Consider the following 25,098-nt stretch of genomic DNA (forward strand, 5'->3'; position numbering starts at 1 on the left):
AAGTAGTGTTTCAGTCAAATAATAAGTAGTTATCGCTTTGCTCCAATTATACTTGCTGGCTTACTAGGTAAGCAAAGTTTTTGCTGGGTATATAAACTGAGTGGCCGATTGGCATACATTTTTGGCATTTATGTCATCGTAGTGTTAGGAATAGAACCGTAAAATTTTTTTTTCAAAGAGCGAAAGCTGAACATTTGAATTTTTGCCGCAAAAATTGGAAAAGGGCACATAGTGAAATGTTTGAAAATAAAAGCTAAAAAAAATTTGAAAAATTGCCGCATTGTTAAGTCATACGCCCAATAAATCACTCAATATAATTTCAGGTCGATTGGCCCACAATTAGTCATAGCTCCCGTGCATGGCCTACTTCCATATATCACTTTAAATAGCATAAATCTCTTAAAAACGTTGGTCCATAATTGAACATAGTTCGCATATAATGTCAAGTTCTGAAAATTACATTAACGAACATAAAACTGTTAAAAATTTTGGTATCCAAAAAGAATTCAATATGAATAATTTTCACATAGAAAGCAATGATGACCTATTTTCATAGCGATCGGTCCATAATTGGTAATAGCTCTTAAGAAAATAAATTATGGAAATTTTAAATGAAACTGTTTTTGCTCATTCAGCCTGTGTATGGTATTAAATGGTCGAGCTTGGCCGAAATGGAATAACATTTATTTGCTCTCTTTTGAGTTTTGAGCTAAAAAATACTTCTATCATTTTTGGCTTTGTAAGCAGGAATTTTTAACACGATTTGTTTTAACAACCAGACATTTAATATACGATAATAAACCTCAAAAACAGAAACGTGAGACAGACATCATGTTTAAGTGAGGATTTGAACGAATTGTGTGTGATAAACGTGTTGTTTGTTTGATCTCACGATTAAATGAGGAACAACTCCGCTAAATCATGAATTTTATAAAAAAATAAATTCTGTATACATCAGACTCCCAATACCAATATGAAAGCTAAATTTAAATTATATTTCTGAAACCTTAAGAAACCAAAGATTCAACGTCTCTGTCCTAAACTAAAAAGACGCCAAAAATAAATAACAAAATCAGAGAGAATATTAAAAAAGAAAGAGAACAAAAGCACAAAAAAATATAAATTCAAAACAATCTACAGACATATAAGTTACTTGGTAACCAATTCAACCGTCATATGAAAATTCAGACCAAAAAAACAAAAGAAGAAACCCAGTAAATGTATGAATCTCTACTTGGCCATATGAACATAGTGGTTTTGATGTGTTTTTATTCTACATGTTTTGTGTTTATAATTCAGGTCTTTACAAGAACTGACACATAAACACACACACACACTTATATACTAACACAAATACGAGGGTGATCTTAAAAGTTGTTTTTTTAAAAAAGCTTAAATTTATAGCTAATGTAACTTTCTTTGATTAAAAAGAATAAAAAAAATCTCAAAGATCTTGCGTTTTTTTCTTTAAGAAATATCTTTCAGCCTGCCCTCGTATGCTCTAACCTAAAGCTAAGCAGGCAAGCAAGCAATATTGTACAACAACTACACCAGCAACAAAAGAGGCTGAAGAGCAACAAACACTTAAATTGTGTGACGACATAAACCGGCTTTTAACGCTTTTATTATTTTTATTTAGTTGCCCCTCTTCCATACCTCTCTACTGGGTCGAAGTTTTTTTTTCATGACGCTTTTGTTTGATATAAAATGTATCTAGATACACTAGGTGGCTAAATGTGTGCGAGTAAGTGTGGCTGGCAATGTGTGAGTAAATATATAAGTATGTTTATTTTAATTACTACTACACATATTGCTGTAAGAGAAAAATAAAACTTAAATAAAATATAATAATAGTAGAAGTAAAAGGCAAAATGAAGGAGAATAATAGTAAAACAGAAGATGAAGCAGGAGACGAAAACTAAAAGCCAACAAAAAAATTGTATATCTCTCACATAGAAGGTGCTTGAATTACTTTAATAAAACAAAGCAAATCACAACAGAAAAAAAATCAAAAATTTTATATACCACGTTTCTAGATATAAATTTATTAGATTGAATTGAATTATTTGTGTGAAAGCAAATGTTGTTTTGTAGTTTTGAATTATTGTTTTATTAGATAGATAAACGGCAATCTGTTCGTAAATAAAAGTCATTTTATTGAATTTGAAATAAAATGATGTTTTTATTTGGTAGTAGTAAAGTTTAATGTAACGGGAGATAAATTTATGGTTAGAAATTTCACACTTTTTTTATAACGAAATCAAATCTAACACACATGGAATTATTAGGGAAAAAATTGGTGGGAGGAAAGTGTAATGGGATTTGTTAGATGTAGAAACATAAATCTAAATATTTCCTTAATTCAATAGTTTTTATTTATCTGATCACTTTTCCTAATTTTCCAGAAAATATTAAAAAACAGTGTATGTCATTTCTTCTGAACCATGTTAATGAACAATTTTCAAAGCTTGAACAAAGGATTAGATACCTGAAAAACAAGATATTCAGAAATAGCTTTCAAGTTAAGAGTTGTTGAATGCCTGCCATTTTGATAACTGACTAATTTCCTTAATTCAATACGATGCAATCTGTTGATCAAGATGGAACTAGGAATCCCAAACCTTTTTGACCCATGGGATCTTTTTTGCAGCATTATATTTTTCATCCTAACAGATTTAGACTACGTATAAAGCCAAGAATTATATTTAGTGAGATATGAATAAACAGCTTTCAAGTTAAGAGTTATTCAATGCCAGCCATTTGATAACTGAATAATTTCCTTAATGCAATCCGTTGATCAAGATAGAACTAGGAATCCTATCCCTTTTTGACCCATAGGATCTTTGGTCCAGCCTTATATTTTTCATCCTAACAGATTTAGACTACGTATAAAGCCAAGAATTATATTTAGAGATCAATTACGTCCCCCGTGGCCATAAAGGCCCTTCCGAGAAATGTTGTTCTGCATAATGCCAGCATTGGGCAGTCACATAGAATATGTTCAGAAGTCTCGGCCTGAAGTTCACAAAACCTGCATTGTTCATTCTCAACATTACCTAAAATAAATTTGGGGATACTTTAAGCCACAGTGTGCGGTGAATTATCCAGTAAGTATTCTGAAATAAACCTTTCCGAGCGAAAGCAACGACTGGGATCTACGTCTGGAAAGGGTAACCAATCGTATGGTCGTGGTAAATTACCCCAAAATCGGTCAAATTCCGATTCAACCCAAGAAATTGTATTCACGTGGGATGTCAAAGAATGGGTCAGGACCTATAAATGAGCGTCGGGCGCTCCTGTTATATAGACATCCAGCGCGTTCATTGCCAGCGTGATCTTCATGGCCAGTTCATTCAAGGATGTCCTGCAGTCCATCACTTCATATGATGATATGGCTCTAAGAGCAGCCTGGCTGGTCTGACATAACAAATATCTTAGTATTCCTTATCTTCTTCTTAAACATTCATTGGAACATATAAGGATGACATAAATATCCGCCTGATAGAAATGTACCCATTGCGATACCCGGTTGAGCCCATAAATACCAGCACCAGTGTCACCATTAGCCAGTTTGGAACCATCAGCAAAAAGCACTTGATCAGCATTATATCTGATTTAACCACTTATACCTTTCAGGTATGAAGACCCTAAACTTCCTATGTAACACCAAAGTTGGTGACTTATAATATGATATTGCAATACTATTATTTCCAAATATGCCTAGAATGCGCATATTCCCGACCAGATCCCCTGGCATTTTACGGGATATCCCAGGTAATCTGGATGCACTCCTATAGGGCTCCTCCTTTACCTATATATGTAAGGGTGGGATGTGTAGGATTGCACCCAGAGCATGAGTGGGACAGGTTCTCATGGACCGATTAATAGAGATACAGACGAGGTGATAAACCTTATCAATGAATTCGCAGTCATTTGTGCCACTTTTTTCCATCATGCCGAGGCAGCATATGTAATGTTTGGCCAGACAAGTTAACCATCTTCGGTTTTAACCCCAACGTTTTACCAAAAAGTCGCTGGCAGGCATATATTGCCCTAGTAGATTTTTTTTTATAGTGTTGGATAAGTGAGAGTCCTATCAAGTGCAACCCCAAGATATTTTACCTCTTTAGAAAACCCTATAGATGAGCCATTCAATTGTAGGCTCTATGAGTGTAATAACTCACCATTTGATAAATGGTACAAGAATGGTCTTGGATGGGTTAATGGTCAAGCCTATTTCCAAGCACCACTTGGTGATTATATTCAAACCAACATCCTTTCCGATGTCGTTACGTCATCCAACCCAGTAACAGTATTTGTACGGAATTTTAAGTTGTTAAGTTCATCCAGTAGTTCATCGATAACTAGAGTCCACAATAGAGGCTATAATACGCCACCTTGTGGAATTCCCATAGTTGCTCTACTGGTTTACGATGATCCTGCTAAGTCCAACTTAATGACCCTAGTTCATTTCTTTTTAATGAACGGGACCCCTTTCCTATGCAGTGCTAGATCAATAGCACCGTATGTCGTATTGTCGAAGGCCCCCTGAATGTCATTAAACGCATATAGCAATATGTAATTAGCACCTATGGTCTTCTCGATTAATGTCGTCAAACGATGAATAGCAGTCACCGTAGATTTGCCAGGTTAATAAACAAACTGGAAACGGTGAAGCTGACCAGTTAATGTGGCAGTACATTTTCGGATCTAGTATATCAATGGATGACCAGATTCTCAGTATAAGATGAAGAAAGTCTAGAAGAAGTACATACCTAAAAGTAACTATGTACATGAGCAAAAAAAATTATTTCTATATAAAAGTTATTTATGTTGAATTTTATGTGTATAAAAATATTTTAGGAGATTTATGCACGTTAAAGTGATTTTCGGAAGAATTTTATTGGAGCTGTAACTAATTATGGACCGACCATAATAAAATTTGGTGACATGAATTCCGTATATATAAAACTTATTTGGAGTAAAATTTGTGAAGATATCTATATAAATTAAACATTTATGACCGATAAAGTCCAATTTCGGGAGGACATTTCTATGGCGGCTAGGTGAAAAAATGGACCGATTTCAGCCAGCTTCAATAGGCCCCGTCCTTGGGCCATATTAAAAATTATATGTACGAAATTTTATCGAAATATCTTCAAAAGTGCGACCTGTACTCTGCGCACAAGGTTTACATGGACGGACATCGCTTAATCGACTCGGCGTTTAAAACATCTGCACAAACGCATTATACCCTCCCCACAATGATGTTGTAGGTTATAATGATGAAAGGAATTTTGATAAGGTGTTTTGCATTATGGAATTTTATACATTTGATTAAACACCAGAAAGTAGTAAATTGTAAAAGAAAACAACAAGCTATTACATTTGATATTAAGTACATTGAGTGAGTGTTATTTTACGATAAGTTCTTATAAAAACAAAATTTATAACTTGTTTCATATGTGTAGAGAAATTTATAACAAATTAAAAACAAACCACATTTCTAACGTTGCTGTAGATTTCATTAAATTCGTTCTTTTCCAACCAATTACTTTCTAAAATCCATTTTCCCCATTTGTTCACTAATAAAACAATAAAAATAAAAACTTTACAACAAGCTAAAGTAAGTAAAAGTAAGACTTCTAATGTCCCATTATTGTTATTATTATAATGTCTAAACGCTAAGGTGGAGAAGTACAAGCAACTAGAGCTTTCTCAATCTAAAAAAAAGAATACAATGAAATTTTCTGAAAAAATTATAAACTCACATAAGTAAAATCAAATAAAAGTAACACTGGAAGCAAGTAAAAAGCGTTAAAAATTAAGTATATTGCATAGACACTCAGCCACTATTACAAGTAAGTAGAGGAGCCAGCCACCCATACCTAGTACATGAAAACAATACCTCAACTGTCAGTTTCATTAGATTGTTATACGCTGGCTGCCAGGTATTCAGTTTTTTTGTAGGTTGGGAAGAAGAATGTCTACAACTATAGGAAATTTTCTTTTCAGCACTCATACACTTTTGAAGCAAAACCATTTAATATGTATGAGTATAAGTGGCTCAAGCTCGTTTGTTTGTTTGTTTGTTTTTTTTTTCTCAACTCTTATTTTGTTGATTTTTCTCCATTCACAGTAAATAAATAGTAGTCGGAGTATGATGAAGTCTTTAGTGCATTATTTCTTTTCTATTGTTATTCAAAAATTATATATAAATATAAACAGATAAATAGTTATGCTATTGTTATATAACTACTTGGGGTTTGTTGATGTTGGTTGATGCTTAGGTTATGTTTCTTTCATAATTCAGTTTGGCGTATTGTCCGTCCAGCCATACATTCATCCATCTATCCATCCAACCATCCATCTGTTTGGTTTTAAGTTGTCATGTTAGTAACTCTTTACAAACATTTTGTTTTTGTGAATAATGGGAAAATTTTTTAAATTCATGTTTTGTTTTTTATGATTTTTTTTCAGTTTCTTTGTTACCTACTTACTGCATGCTGTTGAAGGTTATGAGAATTTTTTTTATGTTAAACGCATAGAATTATAGTTGTAATAAAGAAAATGAAAATTGTATATTAAAATTAATTTAGGAATTTTATCAATTTAACGATCACATTAGAAATCTTAGTTGATATGTTGTTGAGATTGTCAAGAGTTATTAGATTCGAATTTTCTTTATGATCTCTAATTTATGATCATTTCTCAGATTAAGACTTTATTAATTTATTCTAAATAATTTATTCTAAAATTTAACACATCTCTTTAGATTTATTCTCAACATCAAACAAATAAAATCTATCCAATTTGATTTCTACTACCACACCGCAAAGAGTTATTTGGTGGTTAGTTTACTAACCACATATTCTATAGTCTTTAAAACATAGTTTATTGGCATCTATTGCAATTTTGCTAAACAATTATATTTTTTGAAGTCATCGTTTATGTTTTTTTGCAAAACTTTGCCGTCAGGGTGCACTGGTTAGATAAATATATTAATTTGAAAATATTGTAAAAATCATTTCTTTGTAAGAGACTTTCATGCATTCAATAAAAAAATCACAGAGTGTTTATTATTCATTGAATTCCGGATGCTAATGATCAGGAATACCAACTTTTCGCATTCGGGTATCCAATTCAATCACACTGTTCAATCACATGTTTAGAAATCTGTATCTAAAAAGAGTAGGATATTCACAGAGGAAAGGAAAATCTGTTTCTTCCTTTCCGCGATCCAGGAAGTTGCGCCTGAGTCTAATATTTGCCGATCGCTTATATTAGGGAGTTTTATACTGCTTTTCTCTTCTTACATGTTTCCAAAATAAGCCACCATCTGAAGATAGTGCCTAAAGATTTCGATTTTAATTGTCCCAAGCGACATTATGACTGATACTGATTTCGAGATATTTTAAGCGATCACATCACTGCCTGTTCATTACACAGGTCAACAGCAAAAAAGGCTTCACTAACCACTATATAGATTTGATGCATCATGGTTTCCTAAGTACAAAAATGGTAAAAAATTTTAATTCTATGGAATTTTTTGTAGATGTTTCTCCACCTAATTTATGATAACTCAAAAAGGGTTAATCCGATATTATTGAAGTAAACATAAAAAAATTCCAATTTACACAACCTTTAATCTGTTTAAATACTGCGTTTTAATCGGCTCAATAGTTTCGGAGTTATAATAACAAATTAAAGCAAAAAATATATTTTTTACATGAAAATAGCAAATTTTTTTATTTTAAAAAACTCATGAAAAATCGAAAACTGCATAAATTGTTTAGATTTATTACTTTATCGCAAAGCCAAATGTAATAGGAACAAAATGAGCTATCGATCATAAAAATCGATTGATTATTTTCGAATTTATTCACAATTAAGTTAATTCGCTCATTTTCGCATAATTTTACTTTTTTGTTTGATATACATAAAATTGAGTATTTAATAATCTTCTTTCGATTGATTGAATTTTGAAAATATTTTCCCCATGCTATGTACAAATTTCACATATATGTATATTGCGTTTCAATCGGCTCAGTAGTTTCGGAGTTTAATGCAAAAAATATATTTTTTACGTGAAAAATGCAATTTTTTTTTGTTTTAAAAAAGTCATGAAAAAGCGTAATCGGCAGAAATTGTTCAGATTTATAACATTATCGAAAAGCCACATGCAATAGGACCCAAATGAGATATCGATCATAAAAATCTATTGATTTTTTTTCGAATTAATTCATGACTTATAAATTCGGGATGTACAATAGATGGAGTATCTTTTGAATGAGGTTTTTGTTTTTAATAACTTATATGTAATTTTGAAGGGTAAGTATCTGTAATTTATTCTCACTTAGTTATTGAACATTCTAATGTAAACAACAATGTTTGTTGCTTCGAAAATGTCGAATTTTGTAACAACAAAGTTATCAAGAGAATTTTTGGTTCACTTCTTTAATTTGCTCACCAAGGCTTATGATTAATGTGTTCCATCGGCTTCAACGTGCAAGAGATGGTTCGTGCGGTTCAGAAGTGGAGATTTTAACAAGGAAGACAAAGATCGCCAGCCAAAAAGTTTGAAGACCAACAATTGCAGGCATTACTCCATGAAGAATGTTGCCAAACTCAACAAGAGTTGCAGAATTATTGAGAGCTACTTAAGCAGCAATTTCAAAATGATTGTGAGCAGCATGATTCATCCAAAAGCATTCCTGTATGTTGTAAGGTTGCTAATGTCATGCCAATTCCTAAAAAAGAGAGATTAGTATCCCCGAAAATTCAGCAATTTGTTCTGCACTTTCCAAAGTTGTGAACTACCATCAGTTTAATATTTGGAGTTCAACTGGAGACTTGCTAGTCTTCCTATCGGAGAAATGGTAACGTTCCATTCACCGTTTTGGCGAAAGTAAAGTGGAACTCTAGATATTTCCAAGGCATGCTGTTATCAAAACTATGTTGGATATTAACTTCTCTCGATTTATATCGAGCTTTCTCAAATATCGCACTATTTAAAGTTGTTATAGATGTGATCTCATCAAAGGAATTGAAGATAAATTCAAGGATAACGCATGGCTCCTTTCTATCTCCTACTCTATTCCTTATTGTTCTTAATGACCTTCTACGTCGTCTATTCTATTATTTTGCAGATGACAGCAACATTTTCCATTCATATTCATTCAGTTACAGACCAAGCCTGTCGGAGATTAGGGCAATGAGGCAAAACATGGAGAATATAATGTGATGTCCGCTGGTCTAACACATTTTTCAAGTATCGAAAGCACTATTCAAGTGTCTCGGATTTCTGAAATGGTGTGGGAATTACTTCACTCCATCTGATCTCCTCACTATTAACACCACTTATGTATATCCGACCGAAAATGGAATATAACTCCCATGCATGGATCTGTTCTTGAATATCTATTTTGGAGCTTCTCGACCACGTACTGCAGAGGGCGAAGGTGATTATTGGTGACAATAGGGTATCCAACTCTATTGATTCGTTGGAGCACCGTCGCAATGTGGGCTGCGTTTCACTATTTTATCGATACTAAAATGGAGATTTTTTACTTAATACACGTTTTTTATCAAGAAAACATCCGTTTGTGGTCGATTGACCAGTGGACCGTACAACACACTACATGGAAAATTTGTTCTTTAGCCGTACTGTACGTATGTGGAACAAAGTTCCCGCTGAAGTTTTTCCTGTAATTTTCTGTATAGGAAAGTTCAAATCGAATGTCCACAAACACTACTCCCTCTTTCATCCCTCTCATTACTTATTTTAATAGTTCCAAAACAATGCTTTGCTTAAGTAGCGATCATCCCCTGAGTGCTAGTCCAAGAGGAAAAAAAAGAGGATAATTGAGTACCATACGAATTAAAGCCAAGACACCTTGTCCGAAATGATGCATGAAAGCTCTAAAGGAAAATAATTCTTGCACCAAATCATTACGTGCGATGAAAAAGTCTATTATGATAACCCGAAGCGCAGAGATTGTATATAAATATCGATGGCGCAAAGTTCACTGAATTTGGGAGCAAAGGATCCTATCTATTATGAGCTGCTGAAATCTGACCAGACCACCACCGGGAATCTGTACCGAATGCAACTGATTCGTTTGAAGCGATCATTGTCCGAAAAATGCCCAGAATATGCGACCAGACATAAAACCGTAATATTCCAGCATGACAATGCTCTGCCAAATGTTGCAATACCTGTTAAAAAGTATTTAGAATGAAGTGGTTGGGAAGTTTAGATCGATACAGAATGCTCTTTTTGGAATACACTTCACTTTGGAACAGGGTATCTGGTATTGACTTGATATGTTCTTGGCCTCAGAAGGCCAAAATGATTTACATGGACGAACAGACGGATAGACATAGCCGTCCATGTAAACCCTGTAATCAAACTACGGATCGCAATTGCAAAGATAATTAGACATAATTTGACACAATGTATTCTATTGCATCAAGCACAAAGCCTATTGAAGCGGTCCATTATTCCTCCATACAACTGCACTATCTGAAAATAGGTAAGCTCTCATAAATATCATAATTATATAGATATCCCAACCATGTTTAGTATCTATTTGAAAACATTTCTAGAATATAAATTTATTCAAAGTATTGGCCATTGTTAGCTATGACCGTTTCCCATCTTTCTGGCAACATATGGATTCTGAACATAAAGAACTGCTTATCTTTTGAATCCAAGAACGTATCAAGTCAATACCGGATACCCTGTTCCAAAGTGTAGCGAATTCCAGAGAGAGTGTTCTCTCTTACATAGCTTAATCGACTCAGAAAATGATCCTGAACAGATTTAAGGAGGGAGTTGGGACCATATTTTTGCACGTTACAAACATCAGCAATAACCCAATATACCCTCCCCACTATAGTGGTGTAGGGTATAATTACTTGACCATCTTGTTTAAAAATGAGTGAAAGTCACGAGATGTTATTAAGATCAGAAGCATAGGTTGGCGGGACTTCATTTGCGCATGTGCTTTAATGTAAGTCTATTTAAAATATTATTATAGACATAATAGCAATTCAGCCATGAATTATATCTATTATTAAATTTCATTATTTGAAAATGTATATGTTATAAAGTTTATTATTGAGTCGTGTAAAATAAAAAATATGCTTAAAACAAATGGGTTAATGAGTTTCTTTTAAAACACAATATTTTTTTATATTTTATTACCACAGAATATACTTGCACACTTATGTCCATGTAAAAGCAGTTGTCTACTTTAAGTGCTATATTTCAAATTGAATATTTAACTTTCAAGTTCTATTCCTAAAGTAGGCCAATTAATGAAACAGCAGGTAGCTACCACAGACGAAAGTTGTTTGAGTTTACACAAACCATTTCAACATAAATTATTAGTGTGAAATTGGAAAGTCAATTAAAGCCAATAATGAGTTTTTCCTCTTGAAGACAAATAGAAAAAAACTACTTTTCAAATTGTAAGTGTTTTTTTACAGAATAACTTAACAATATGTACTCAAGAACTCAACTTGAAATCATGGTGTATTTAAGATGAGTATAGCAAAATAACAAAAAAACGAAATGCCATAAATTTATATAAGAAAACACCACCTCTATCGTGTTGAATATGCAACCAACTCTTAAATCTAAGTTTTTGTACAGAAAAAAATCTTCTATTTTTATAACTATTATTTAAGGTTGTTGCATGTGTGTGCACTGCAGCATGCATGACCTTTTCCGAAATGCAAGTCAATAAATTGTATGTTTAGTTTTCATCTACTATTTTCAAACACAAGTAAAAAGATACATTTATTTTTGGTCAAAACGTAACGCTCAAACTAAATAAATAAGAAAAGTAAACAAAAACTAAAATGAGCAAACAAAAAACCAAAAGATACATCAAAAAAAAAATACTCATACATTACAATGTTGCTGCATCTTTAAAGTTTCCCTTGGATTAAGCAAAGCTACATACATAAAATAACTGACATATAGAATAAGCAGAGAATTATCAAGTCAAGAAAAGAAGAAAAAGTGAATCTAACCACAACATTACCGGTACAGTCACTTTTGAATCTATGAAAATTTTTAAATTATATACACACACACACACACGCTTGCCGATAAACAACAAACAATGACCAAGTTAATTTTTTAACTTAAATAAACATTTCAATGTTGAGATACTTATATTGCTGTTAACTAAAATGATCGTGAATTTCAAGAACTTTAAAAAAAAGAGAGTTTATTTATCTTACTACAAATAAAGAGAGTTTTAGATAAATATTTCTTTAGCAACATTTATCTTTTTGACATGTTTTTATTTTATTTATTAAGATTCATTAAATGTTTAGCAACATTCGTATAAGCCTCTTATAATTATTGCTTTAATACCATTCGAATTTTAATTAAAGAGGTCATAGTTTGCTGTTTTTAAACTCATCCCTTTTAATATCTTTACGCTTTTACATACATATATCTTCTCTGCGGCCATAAATTTTAATTTATAAACTTTGCCTGTTCATACTCGTTCTATGCTTACTTACATTCGTATTCAGATACATACGTTCTTGCATTCATTCATACATTTATGTTTGGCTGTATTTTATATTCTGTATTTTGTTACATTGTTTAGAGAGTGATAAACATTACAGAGATTTCATTTTTGTAACGCTGTGATTTCAAATGTGATGATGCCCTACAGTGTAGGATTATGGGATTAGTTCTTGTAAAATTGCTATTGAGAACGTTTTTTTTTGCAATGCAAATTAAATACAATTTTATGAATACATATGCCGTTGTGATTCGCTAATCAATTTAAAAAAAAAAAATTCAATTACTTTTCATGAAAAGTTATGGTATTATGGTTCTATAAATCGACTTTCAAATTCGACTTTCGGCTCGGAAAAAAGTCAAACAATCGATTATGTTATACCAAAAAGGTCGCTAACAGTCGAAAGTCTTTTTTAAAGCTGTTTTCTGTGGTCTCCACTTAGAAACACATGGAGTTGTCAAAAAATGAATGAATGCTACTGTTTGCCGACACCATCTCTCTCCTTTATAACTTAGTCCTATTTGTTGGTCTACTTTAATGTAATACGCCCTATGCTAAAATAAATAATATCCGGTACTGGGTTGGTTGGTTATCGTGGTAGTCACTATGCGGTAATTCACAAACGGTCATTTTGGGTCAGAAGCACCACATTTTGAAAATACCATAACATGCGTCAGATGTAGTGTTCTTTACATTTTAATATATGCGATATGGGGAAGTAGCTAAATCCAACCTGTAGCAATGAAATATCTCTGTAGGTCATTAATGTATATATTATTCATATGGCCGACAGTTTACAAAACATTCAATTCTTCAACTCCTGAATTTACCGGTATGACTTAAAAATGAGGTATTTTTAGGTTATATTTTGAAAAAATTGTTCAAAGTAACGGCCATTTCTATGACTTTTCCACATCTTTCTGGCAACATATGGATCCCGAGCCAAAAGAACTGCTCATATTTTGAGGCCAACAACGAATCAAACCAATAACGGATAATCTGTTCCAAACTGAATCGTATCCCAGAAATAGCATTATGCATCGATCGAAACAAATAGTGGACGGATGAGGCACTATAAAGCGGCTGAGGCTAAACTTCCCAACCAAAGGTATTGCAACATGTGGCCGAGTGTTGGTATGATGGAATATTACCTTTTCATGTCTGGCCGCATATTCTGGGAGGTTTTCGTCCAATGCACGCTTCAAATGAGTCAGTTACGTTCGGTATGGGTTCCCTGTGATGGTCTGGTCAGCAGCTCGTAATACATAGGTCCCTTTTGCTCAACCAAATACAAATAATGGAGAAGGTATTAAATCCAATTTGTAGCAGTGAGATATCACTGCAGTTCACTATGTCTGAATCCAGATAACTCACCAAGGCAAAATTTGTTGGGAATAAATCTGGCATTTCTAAACGGCTAAACCGATCTTGATAAAATTTGACGTGTGCGTAGCCAAGGAGTATTCGAGTTCATGTTATGGACCCTACAAATGGTCCAAAGTAGGGTACCTTCGACATGTAAATATGAAAAAGTGCAATAGTTTTCAAGGACGGAGTTTTAAAGTGGCATATTCTTTAATATAATTGGGATATTGACTTGAAAATGTTTTTGTCAGACCAAAAATTAACATATTTAAACATAAATTAACATATTTAATAATAATTTGGAATAAATGTGGATCAAATTGTTCCTAATATTTGCAATCCTATTAAAATTTTGATAAAAAGTTTTAGTTTTAGAAACTCAATAAATATGTAATCAAATCTTTATTTATTAACAAAACTGAATGAAATTTTAAATTTTTTTACATTTGTAATTCTAAATAACAAGGTGGAAAAAAACTTGCCGAACCGTCAAAGGGAATACCGCAATTCCTAAAAATTGGAGCGAAAATCCAAAAATTATAATTTTTATAATTTTACCCATAGGGTCCACATTTCCTTCGGGGCTGCGAAAATACTTTAGCATCCATTTGTAGCATCCATTTTAATAAATACTCCTTGGCTACATCCACGTCAAATTTTATACAGATCAGATTCTGCCCCATTGTGCAAGGTTAGTTAACATGAAATTGCCCAGGAAACTGCGTTTCTTCCTTTTTTCTTGTCCTTGCAATCAAGTTCATCACAGAACACACCAGATCTAACACCACAACTCATTTCATAAACGTCTTTATATATTTTGTTATCATAGTTATCATAGTTAGCTTTGTACTACACACTCCAGGAGGGAACTAAAACTTTGAACATTCCAACAAAGTCCATATGTGGAGTAATAGTTAGAAGGTTGATTTAAGATCGGAGGCAATAGGTCCAGAATTTGCGCATTTCAAGCAGAAGTGACAAATATTTTCCAAATTCTGAATATGTATTTTATCAAAATGGACACACTTTTGTCTGCCGAACAGTTTACGAAATTTTAAATTCTTCAACTCCTGAAAATGTTAGTGTTCTTAAAGTTGATAGTATACAAGCCAAGTTACATCCTAGTTATCTCCGCCTTTTCTTCTAAATATGTTTGTGTAATGTACAATATCTTCTAGAATAATTCGAGATTATATATCGTCGTTTTTTAATATTTTGTAGCATCTTGACTGGCCATGGAAATGATAAACAGGCTGGAGAATCTATTATATAATGCTGTCTATCAGAGTTGTGAGATTTTCTTTGAACTTCGTTACCAAATTGTATGTCGGAAACGAAACATTTAAATTTAATCAAATTTATTTTACGAACGTAGAAAATCAGCTTTCTTGTCTTGTCCTAAGTGTAAAGAAATTGTCCAACTTTTGTGTTTAATCTTCGAATGATTAAAACATTTATTTAAAAACCTTTTCCTGCCTAGACAGCTCTGTATTTTTTGAGGAAGTTTTATATTGCATTGTATCTCTAAAGATGATCACAAAACTACAAAAGATGATATGGCCTAAGCAATCAGTGAAATGTGCATAGGAACTAGCTTATCTCCTAACAATAAATTTCAGTGAATTTATCAAATTAAAAATTGGAAATTTAGCATAAAACAATTTTACTAAAATACTAATTTTGTATTCCCGAATAAACTTTTAACAAAAGAGCATGTTGGGAGTCTTTGTATAACGTCGTTCCCATCTCATCTACAGGAAGCTAACACTCAATATGGCTTTTATGTTTAGCTTCAATAGAGCTTTCAGTCCAGGACTACATCAAATCTTACTTGATGTGTTTATTGTCTTGTTCTGAAAATACTGTGATCGTAATATACATACATACTAAATTTTGCCCATGTTTACGTTTATCCTTCACGCCGAAGAGGAATAGTCTAGAGTTATAAACTACATAGAAATTTACATTACAATTGTTAGCTTGGTAACTCATTATTTTCCTTTAAGGTTTTTCATATACCCTACTTCGGAAGCTAAACGTCTTTTTATAGCGCCTAATAAAATCGGTCATATTCTGTATGCAAATAAAAATTGTACGTATCTCTTTCATTTGTGCACTTTAAACGCTAACAGCGTAAAATTTAATCTATTTTACTTTCTAGCCATATTTAGTATAAAATACGTTCGCATTGGGATACATTAATACAAATGTAGTCAAATGTGCCTGCGTATGTGTGTTTTTTGACATACGTATATAGAGTATAAAATATATTTCACACTTGCACAACCGTCAAGTAGTTGCACAGACACTAACATACATAACACAGGCACATTCACTTACAACAAAGTGTTGCCGCAGGTTGGTTTCAGGATATATTTATGTACTAAAAGATACATATGCACACAGATGTGTGTAAATATAAGTAGAGAAGGCAAATTTAAGCTATATGACTTAAAAAATTATTTAAAAGCTTTAGTATTGCTAGACCACTTGTAGTTTATACGACCATATATACATGTCTGTATGTATGTTTTGTATCTGTATGCACATGTATCTCAACATGCTCATCTACTCGTATGTTGGCTATAGAATTTTTCTCACATCACCCACTGCCATCATCCCATATGTTGTTGGATATGCAACATTATGAACATCATATTAATGCTACAGAATTATGGCAAGTCCAACAAACTCATTACATTCTTTGAGGGTGTGGTGAAATGTGGTGTTAGTTGGAGATATTTATGTTTTTGAAAGCTCTTGAGTTTAGGAATTAACTCTCAAGTTTCGAAGAGATCAAATGAGATTTAATCATCAATCGATTCTTGGATTTCCCTACAAGATCCCAAAATTATGGAATATTATTTTTCAGTGCTTCAATTGAATAAAGTGACACCTATTCTGCAAAAACTCTGTAAGGTACAGCCAATCATTTATAGACGGCTCACTTGGGTCCATGATCAGCTCCTTATTATACCCGAAAAGAATCATCATTCGATCCTCCAATCAGGCCTTTGCATGTTAGTGCACAGTGGGGCAGAATCAAAATTTTTAAATCTGGCATTTCTAAACGGCTGGTTAGATCGGGAAAACAAGGAGAGTCGTAGACAAGGAGAATTCGAGTTTATGTTATTAAAACGGACCCTAAAAATGCTCCAGGGGCGGCGCTATGGGTGCTAAAGGTTACCTTCGACATGTATAATGTTTAAACACGTGCCATTTTTTTGTTTCTCATATAGATTTTTATATTTTTGGAAAGCGATGTATATTTGGAAAGCTAGGTATTCTACGTTTGCTATTTATCTCTTATAATTTTCGAGCTATAGGCATTTCAAAATTTAAATTTTAAAATTTTTCCATTCCTTGCTCCGCTTTTTTAAATATGTACGTCGCACTTTAGGACCGAATGTACTCGAATTTTTTTGATAGTTAGACAACTCAATTACCAATAATATACAATAGATTTTAGGCAATATCAATTATGGATCCAAAAATAAACGATTTTCAATTAAATGCTTCAAAAATAAAAGATGTTTGCTGTTTTTTAGGCGAAAAGGTGACTAACTCTTTTTTTTGTTAAATAAAAACTTTATTTAAGAACTTATAATTATTTTATGTTTTTCTGTAAGGTATCTTTACGGAGAACATTTTAATATAAAAAACATTTCTTATTTTTCGAATATGTCGCCTCTACAGAATTTGACCTATTTTTTTATAAAAAGTTCAAATTTGGGCCACATGTTCTAAAATCCCAAAGCTGAGATCAGAAATCTGAAAGCAGCTTTGGAACCCTTGATAAGTTCCCTATTTATTCCCAGCCACAAAGCAAATGTGGAACCTACGGGCAAAATTTTTAAAATATAATTTTTGGGATTTTCGCTCCAATTTTTAGGAAATGCGGGATTCCCTTTGACATTTTGACAAGTTTTTTACGCCTAGTTATTTAGAATGACATATTAAAAAAACGTTGGAAATTGATTTTTTTTTTAATAAAGTTTTGATTGCATATTTATTGAGTTTCTTAAACTAAAATTTGTATCAAAATTTTAATAGGATTAACAAACATTAGAAAAAATTTGATCCATATTTATTCCGAACTAATTTTTTTATTCTGCTCCACCGTGTAGTGTGAAATACGATGGATTACTGAATAAATCCATAAATGTGGTGCAGAAACGTACTATACAATGTCGCGTACACTATTACAGAGTGAGTCCACAGACACCTTCTCGTCTTCAATATGACAAGCTCCATCAAAGCCGCCGATTTATTGTAGTTATATTGGAGTCATATAACCCTCAATATAGACCATGTAATCAGAGTAGAGCGACTGGTTAGAGCAGACCCAAAAAGTTCCTTTCGTATAAATGACTGGCAACATGAAAGCAGAACACCAAACAATCAGTCAATTTCCTTGTTTTTCAGACAAGAACAGGCTTTAGCCTGTTTTTTCGCCACATTCCAAATTTTTTGAATAAGATTCGCATTATGACTTTTTTCCCAATTCCAAAGAAATTATAGTTAGTCAAGCCCAACTATATAATACATTACACTGAATATATTAGAAAAACAATTTTTCTTTAAAAATATCAATAATTTTGTTTTTAAAGATTTTTGAAATTAGAAGTGGAAGGACCACTAGTCCTTGTATGGGAGCTATAACCAATTATGCACATGCCGAGAGACCAGCCGAGAGACCTTGAAAGACTACTTTTCATATCCTAAATAATGCTTGACCGCTATTTTGTCAAAAGAAAATAATTTTTACACCAAATTACTAGCCAAATCGCTACCAAGGCCAAATATCCATGGCGCTAAGGTAATTCTCTGTATTTGGTATATTATGAGCTACTAAAATATGGGCAGACCATCACATGGAACCTGTACCGAACGCAAATGGTCCGTTTGAAGCGAGAATTGGCCCAGAAATGCCCAGCATATGTGGTCAGACATGAATCCCTAATACTCCATCCCCGTCCGACTACTATTTATTTCGATCGATGCAGAACGCTCTCCCTGACATACGCTTCACTATGGAACAGAGTATTCCATATTGGCTTGATTCATTCTTGCCTCATAAGATGAGTAGTCCTTTTGGCTCGGAATGCATATGTTGCCAGAAAGATGAGAAAATTTTGTATTGATTTCTGTCACATTGTTCGAACAGGTAGTAAATCTTCGTTTAAAACCTACCACACTTTTGTACACCTTTTTTGTGTTCTTCAATTCTCTTTTAGCAAGAGCCCAATATCTCTCCATTGGCCTTAGCTCCAGACAGTTTGGAGGATTTGCCTCTCTTGGTACAAATACCACATTATTGTTCATGTAACACTCAAGACCTTGCTTATTATAGTGACAGGATGCCAAATCAAGCCAAAATAAGTGGACATTTTAAGAAATCTTATAAATGGAAGCATCCTCTTTTGTATACATTCCTTGATGTAAATTTCGGTAATTATAGAGCCCTTTGTAACTAATGTTTGACTTCTTTTGCCGCAACTGTATATTGCTTGCCAAGAACTTTTGGGGAAATTTCTGCTTTTGGTTCCTAAACTTTTCTACAACATTCCCTCGAAATCAGCAACATAAAAATATTGAACCGGAATCTGCGAAAAATTTTCCAAAACATTTGTTTCGTCATCCATTGCAGCAGGTATATTTTTTTATAAATTTCTTAAATTCAATTTCCTCTAAATTTTTAGCAGAGTTCCTGTCAGGAACTTTTTGAGCCTTATTCGTTCTTTTGAAAATGATTTCTATTTATTGGCTTTAGAAACATCATGTGGACCATTCCTTCTACCTAAACAAGGTTTTTTATCAACGGACAAGTTCTCCTGATACTGTTTAATAACATTGGAATCAGTTCAGCGGCAGACCTTTGATTGATTAGCCAATATTTTGTAGGACCAAGTTGGGATTTGTTGAAAATATGTAATAATTTTAGTACGCACTTTTTTCTTGTCACTCAAAATATCAAATAATACTTGGTTTAAAAGTTTTAAGGAAAAACTTAGGTTAAGGTTTTTTTAATCTTACTCCTTAAATCGTCCGAATGCTTGTATTTATGGCAAGTGATGACCTTGTTTGGGTGTTTAGGTTCCACGACAGTTTGGAGTCCACAATGATTTTCAGATACTTTTCACTATCTGAGTTCCAAACAATAAAGGCGACTAAGTGTAAATGGTGGTATCTACTATATTCTCCAGAAAACGATAATTTCGTTTTCCTTAGGTTACAAACCAAGAGCTATTTGGGTGCTCCAGAATAAAGTTAAGCCTCCAGCTGGATTAAGCTCGATATAGCTGGTCGTTACAATAATAAATAGCTTTGAGTTTAAATGTTATACAATTTATTAAATAGCTGTAATTATTTCACACTATCAGCTCCACACTCTTTATATTACTAGTCTATGGTACGTATATATTTGATCAACATCTATAAGAACCAGTCGTCAACCAAGCAGCCAGGCTGGCAGCCTACCAATAACAGCAACAAAACATCAGCAGCCAAAGAATCTACTATCAAAACTTTGCATATATGTATTATTGTATCCTTTTAGCCATCATCTGGTTTGCCTTGCAACATCTCACTTTGCCCGTCCGTAAGTTCGTCCAACCATCCACCCGTTTGTTCATCGGTTCGTTCGTTCGTTCATTGTGCTGGCTGTCTGTCCGCCTTTTCCCGCCATGTGGCTGTTTCCAATTGAAGTCTTAAGTTTTTGTTATTCCAACATTTGCATTATGTTTATGGTTTTATGTAAACACATGCAAATTCATTCATTTGTTCTATTTGCCTCGACTCTGGGCTCTGCTCTGATCTGTTCTGCTCTATTCACAGAACGAACATTCTCTGTAGCTGTCTGTTTGACTGTCTTTCTATCACACCAACTACCAACTAAGTACATACGTATATGCATAATACCAGTGAGTGAGTGAATGTATGCTGGAGTTTCTATTGCTGTTGTGCTGCTCCCAGCCTGTTCTGCTGGATGACTTGTCTGCCTCATCGTATGCAAAGTTGCATACAAACATACAATTACATTTAACACAACAACATTCATACATAGAATTGTATGTTTTGGAAATTGTTGTCAAATGGCATCTTTTTCTTTCTGAATCCAACATTTGTTTTTGTTTTTTTGTACTGTTTTGTTTTTGTATGGTTACATTTATTTTTGATTTTATTTCCGTGTTTGTTTTCTGTGTGTTTTTCCTAAATCTGACATCTAGAAATGTGATTTTGTGGTTGGATTTAAGATTTATTTTTAGTTGTTTTTGTTGTTGGCTTTTTCCTTCCTCTGTCTCTCTCTGTCTCTTTGCGTTTTATTTTGACATTTGGTGTAATCGTTTTAAGCTGAAAATGTTTGTATATGAATGTAATTGTAATTGTTAAATTTAACTCAACTTTAAATATTATAATGAATATAAATATGTGCATAATCGTATTAACTGCAGTTTAAGGTTTAAGTAAATAGTTAGCATTTTTTTGCTGGCATGCTCTTCCTGTGCGCCATGATACTGAAAATCTTATGAGTTTTTAGTTAAGCATATTAGGATTATATGCATTTTGTTTGGAAATAACTATGAAGAAAATTGCTTAATTTTAATGGGAGGCTTTTAGTTCTTGTATATTAAGTTATGTGCAGCTAAATGTGTAAATTAATTTAGTTCTAGTTATAATTTAATCTTCAACACTTTTTACTTGGAAAGTAACGACTTTTTCAGAAGATCAACTAGTGTGATTTAATTCATTCTCTTTGGAAACAGTTGGAAATTCCTATGCGATATTATAAATAGTTCATTTTTATACCCTACACCACCATAGTGGGGAGGGTATAATGCGTTTGTGCAGATGTTTGTAACGCCCAAAAATATTAGTCTAACACCCACCTTAAAGTATACCGATCGACTTAGAATCACTTTCTGAGTCGATTAAACGATGTCCGTCCGTCCGTCTGGTCGGCTGGCTGGCTGTCCATGTAAACCTTGTGCGCAGAGTACAGGTCGCAATTTTGAATATATTTCGATGAAATTTTGTACATATTATTTTTTCGGCTCAAGGACCAAGCCTATTGAAGCTGGCTGAAATCGGTGCATTATTTCACCTAGCCCCCATACAAATGTCCTTTATCGGTCATAAATGTTTAATTTTTACATGTATCTCCACAAATTCCGCTCCAAATAAGTTTTATATACACAAAATTCATGTCACCAAATATTGTTACGATCGGTCCATAATTAGTCATAGCTCCCATATAGACCCGCTTCCGAAAATCACTTTAACGTGCATAAATCGCTTAAAAATGTTGGTATACACACAAAATTCAACATAGTTAACTTTAATATAGACATAAATCACACGACCTAATTTCATGGTGATCGGTCCATAATTGGTCATAGACCCCACTTCCGAAAATCACTCAAAAATTTAAATTATTGAAATTTTAAAAGAAAAATGTTCTTGCTCTTTTACTTAGTGTAGGGTATTATATGGTCGGGCTTGACCGATCATACTTCCTTACTTGTTCATATACACTCCCTGCCACATGAATAGGACCTCCCCTTTGTACTTTGTGCTACTGCAATTCTCTCGGATATTTACAAATAATTATCGGTGGTTTGTTTTGTGTTTACCTGCTCTGAGATCAAATTTGTGTTCTGAAAAAGTCCCGTTATAATTTTTTTTATATTTTGTTTTGTGATTGTCCAAAATTTTCTATATTTTTTGCGTCATTTTTTTAGGACCATCGCATTAACTTTAGTTTTCATAAGCAAGTGAACAAGTGCAATAGAAAGATAGTAGTTTTAATACAATTTGTGTTATTTTAATAAAAAAAAATTAGAAATGGGTCGAGGAAAACCATAACAGACGCTGAAAAAATTTAAATTTAAAAGGAATATGGACAATCGATCCTCAAAATTGCTGAACGAATCAAAAGAAGCTGAAATGTGGTATCTAATTTTTAATGAATGAGTCAAACTACTGGAAAATATGAAAGGCCGTGATATTATACAAAGTAAATAGTTATTTTCCAATATCTCTGGAACTATAATTGTGAAACTCTTCAAAATTTATATGAATCAATTTCGTATCACTGCATGAAGTTTAACAAAAACTGAGAGGGATCGGTACAGGTGTTGAGTCACCTCCCATACAAAGTAAACAATTATTTCAAAATATCTTGATTTTGATTTTTAAATCTAAACTTTTTATTTCCTTACGATACGGGTAGTGTAAGTATTCTAAAAATTTTTTTTTTGTTAAAGACACAGAATTTTGATTTAAAATAAATTTTCAGTCATCTGATTACAGCGATGGTGGAGCACTGATAACAAACTATGATTTAGTTATCAGAACGCGACAATGTAACATGAACCAAAACAAATGAAAAATCAAGCGAATACTTTTTCTCTGTTAGAGTTCCAATTTTTATTTCATTGTTCTATATAATTGTGTACGCCTCTCTTAAATAATGAAAGCATTAAAGTGCACTTTTTCTTTATTAGTTTTAAATGTATGTAGATTTTGTGTATGTAGTATAGTTTTGACTTATCATACATTATTCAATATTACTTTTACATATTGCAGTTTAAACTTTTTTTGTTATCATATATGTATTTATTTAATTATTCCATATGAATAAACCCAATCAACAGGTATCCAATATACATTTTTAACTAGAATATGAATATTTAACTTTTTTTATCTCCCTAAATTTCATTGTAACATCAAGGGTCATTTCATAGTTATTGCAAACTTTTATCATAAACTTTAGCCTTAGGAAGAGTTTTTTATGACTTTAAGACCCTGTTGCTAAATTAAAAATTACAAAATAATTTAAGAAAGTCTGCATATTTAAGTTTAATATAAGTAAGTAAGTAAATAAGTAGCTTGTTGTTTTCTGTTTATTTATTTAAAGATTAATGACACACATTTGTGTGTTTGAGTAGAAATATTACTCGAAAGACAAAGAAGGGGTCGTCGCATTAGCAAACATCAACTGACCCAAAAACTAAAACAACAAACACTAACTATAATTCCTCATTTAAACGCAACAAAGCATGCTAGTTACTACTTTGAGATAAGTTTTCATAGATTTTTTTTGGAAAAAAAGTTATATGTTTGTATTATTTATGTGATGAGTACATGTTAAATTAAAATCGTTAGAAAAGTTTTCAAATATATTTAAAACTAGGTAAGTTTTAAATTATTTTTATACACTACCCAACAAGTATCAATCATTTTTATTACGTGAAATATATATATTGAGTTACAAAACATTCGATATATAACCCACTCGCAGCCCACTAAGCGATCAGAAACCTCTTTTGAACAAAGAAAAAATTAACGAGTAAAAAAGTATGGTCGGTCAAGCCCGAAAATATAATACCCTACACTAAGTAAAAGAGCAAAAACATTTTTCTTTTAAAATTTCAATAATTTATATTTTTGAGTGATTTTCGGAAGTGGGCTTTATATGGGGGCACCAATTATGGACCGATCACCATGAAATTAGGTCGTGTGATTTATGTCTATATTAAAGTTAACTATGTTGAATTTTGTGTGTATACCAACATTTTTAAGCGATTTATGCACGTTAAAGTGATTTTCGGAAGCGGGTCTATATGGGAGCTATGACTAATTATGGACCGATCGTAACTAAATTTGGTGACATGAATTTTGTGTATATAAAACTTATTTGGAGCGGAATCTGTGGAGATACATATATAAATTAAACATTTATGACCGATAAAGTCCACTTTCGGGAGGACATTTGTATGGGGGCTAGGTGAAATAATGAACCGATTTCAGCCAGTTTCAACAGACTTGGTCCTTGAGCCGAAAAAATAATATGGACCAAATTTCATCGAAATATCTTCAAAATTGCGACCTATACTCTGCGCACAAGGGTTACATGGACAGCCAGCCAGCCGACCAGACGGTCGGACGGACATAGTTTAATCGACTCAGAAAGTGATTCTAAGTCGATCGGTATACTTTAAGGTGGGTGTTAGACTAATATTTTTGGGCGTTACAAACATCTGCACAAACGCATTATACCCTCACCACTATGGTGGTGTAGGGTATAAAAAGCGGCCATTTTGAAAAAAGCTAGATTTTGCAAAAAAAAGTCAAATATTGTATGTCTTGAGTTACAAAATATTTATTTTGATAGATATCC

The sequence above is a fragment of the Calliphora vicina genome, chromosome 2 (assembly GCF_958450345.1).
Source record: "Calliphora vicina chromosome 2, idCalVici1.1, whole genome shotgun sequence".
Taxonomy (NCBI): Eukaryota; Metazoa; Arthropoda; class Insecta; order Diptera; family Calliphoridae; genus Calliphora; species Calliphora vicina.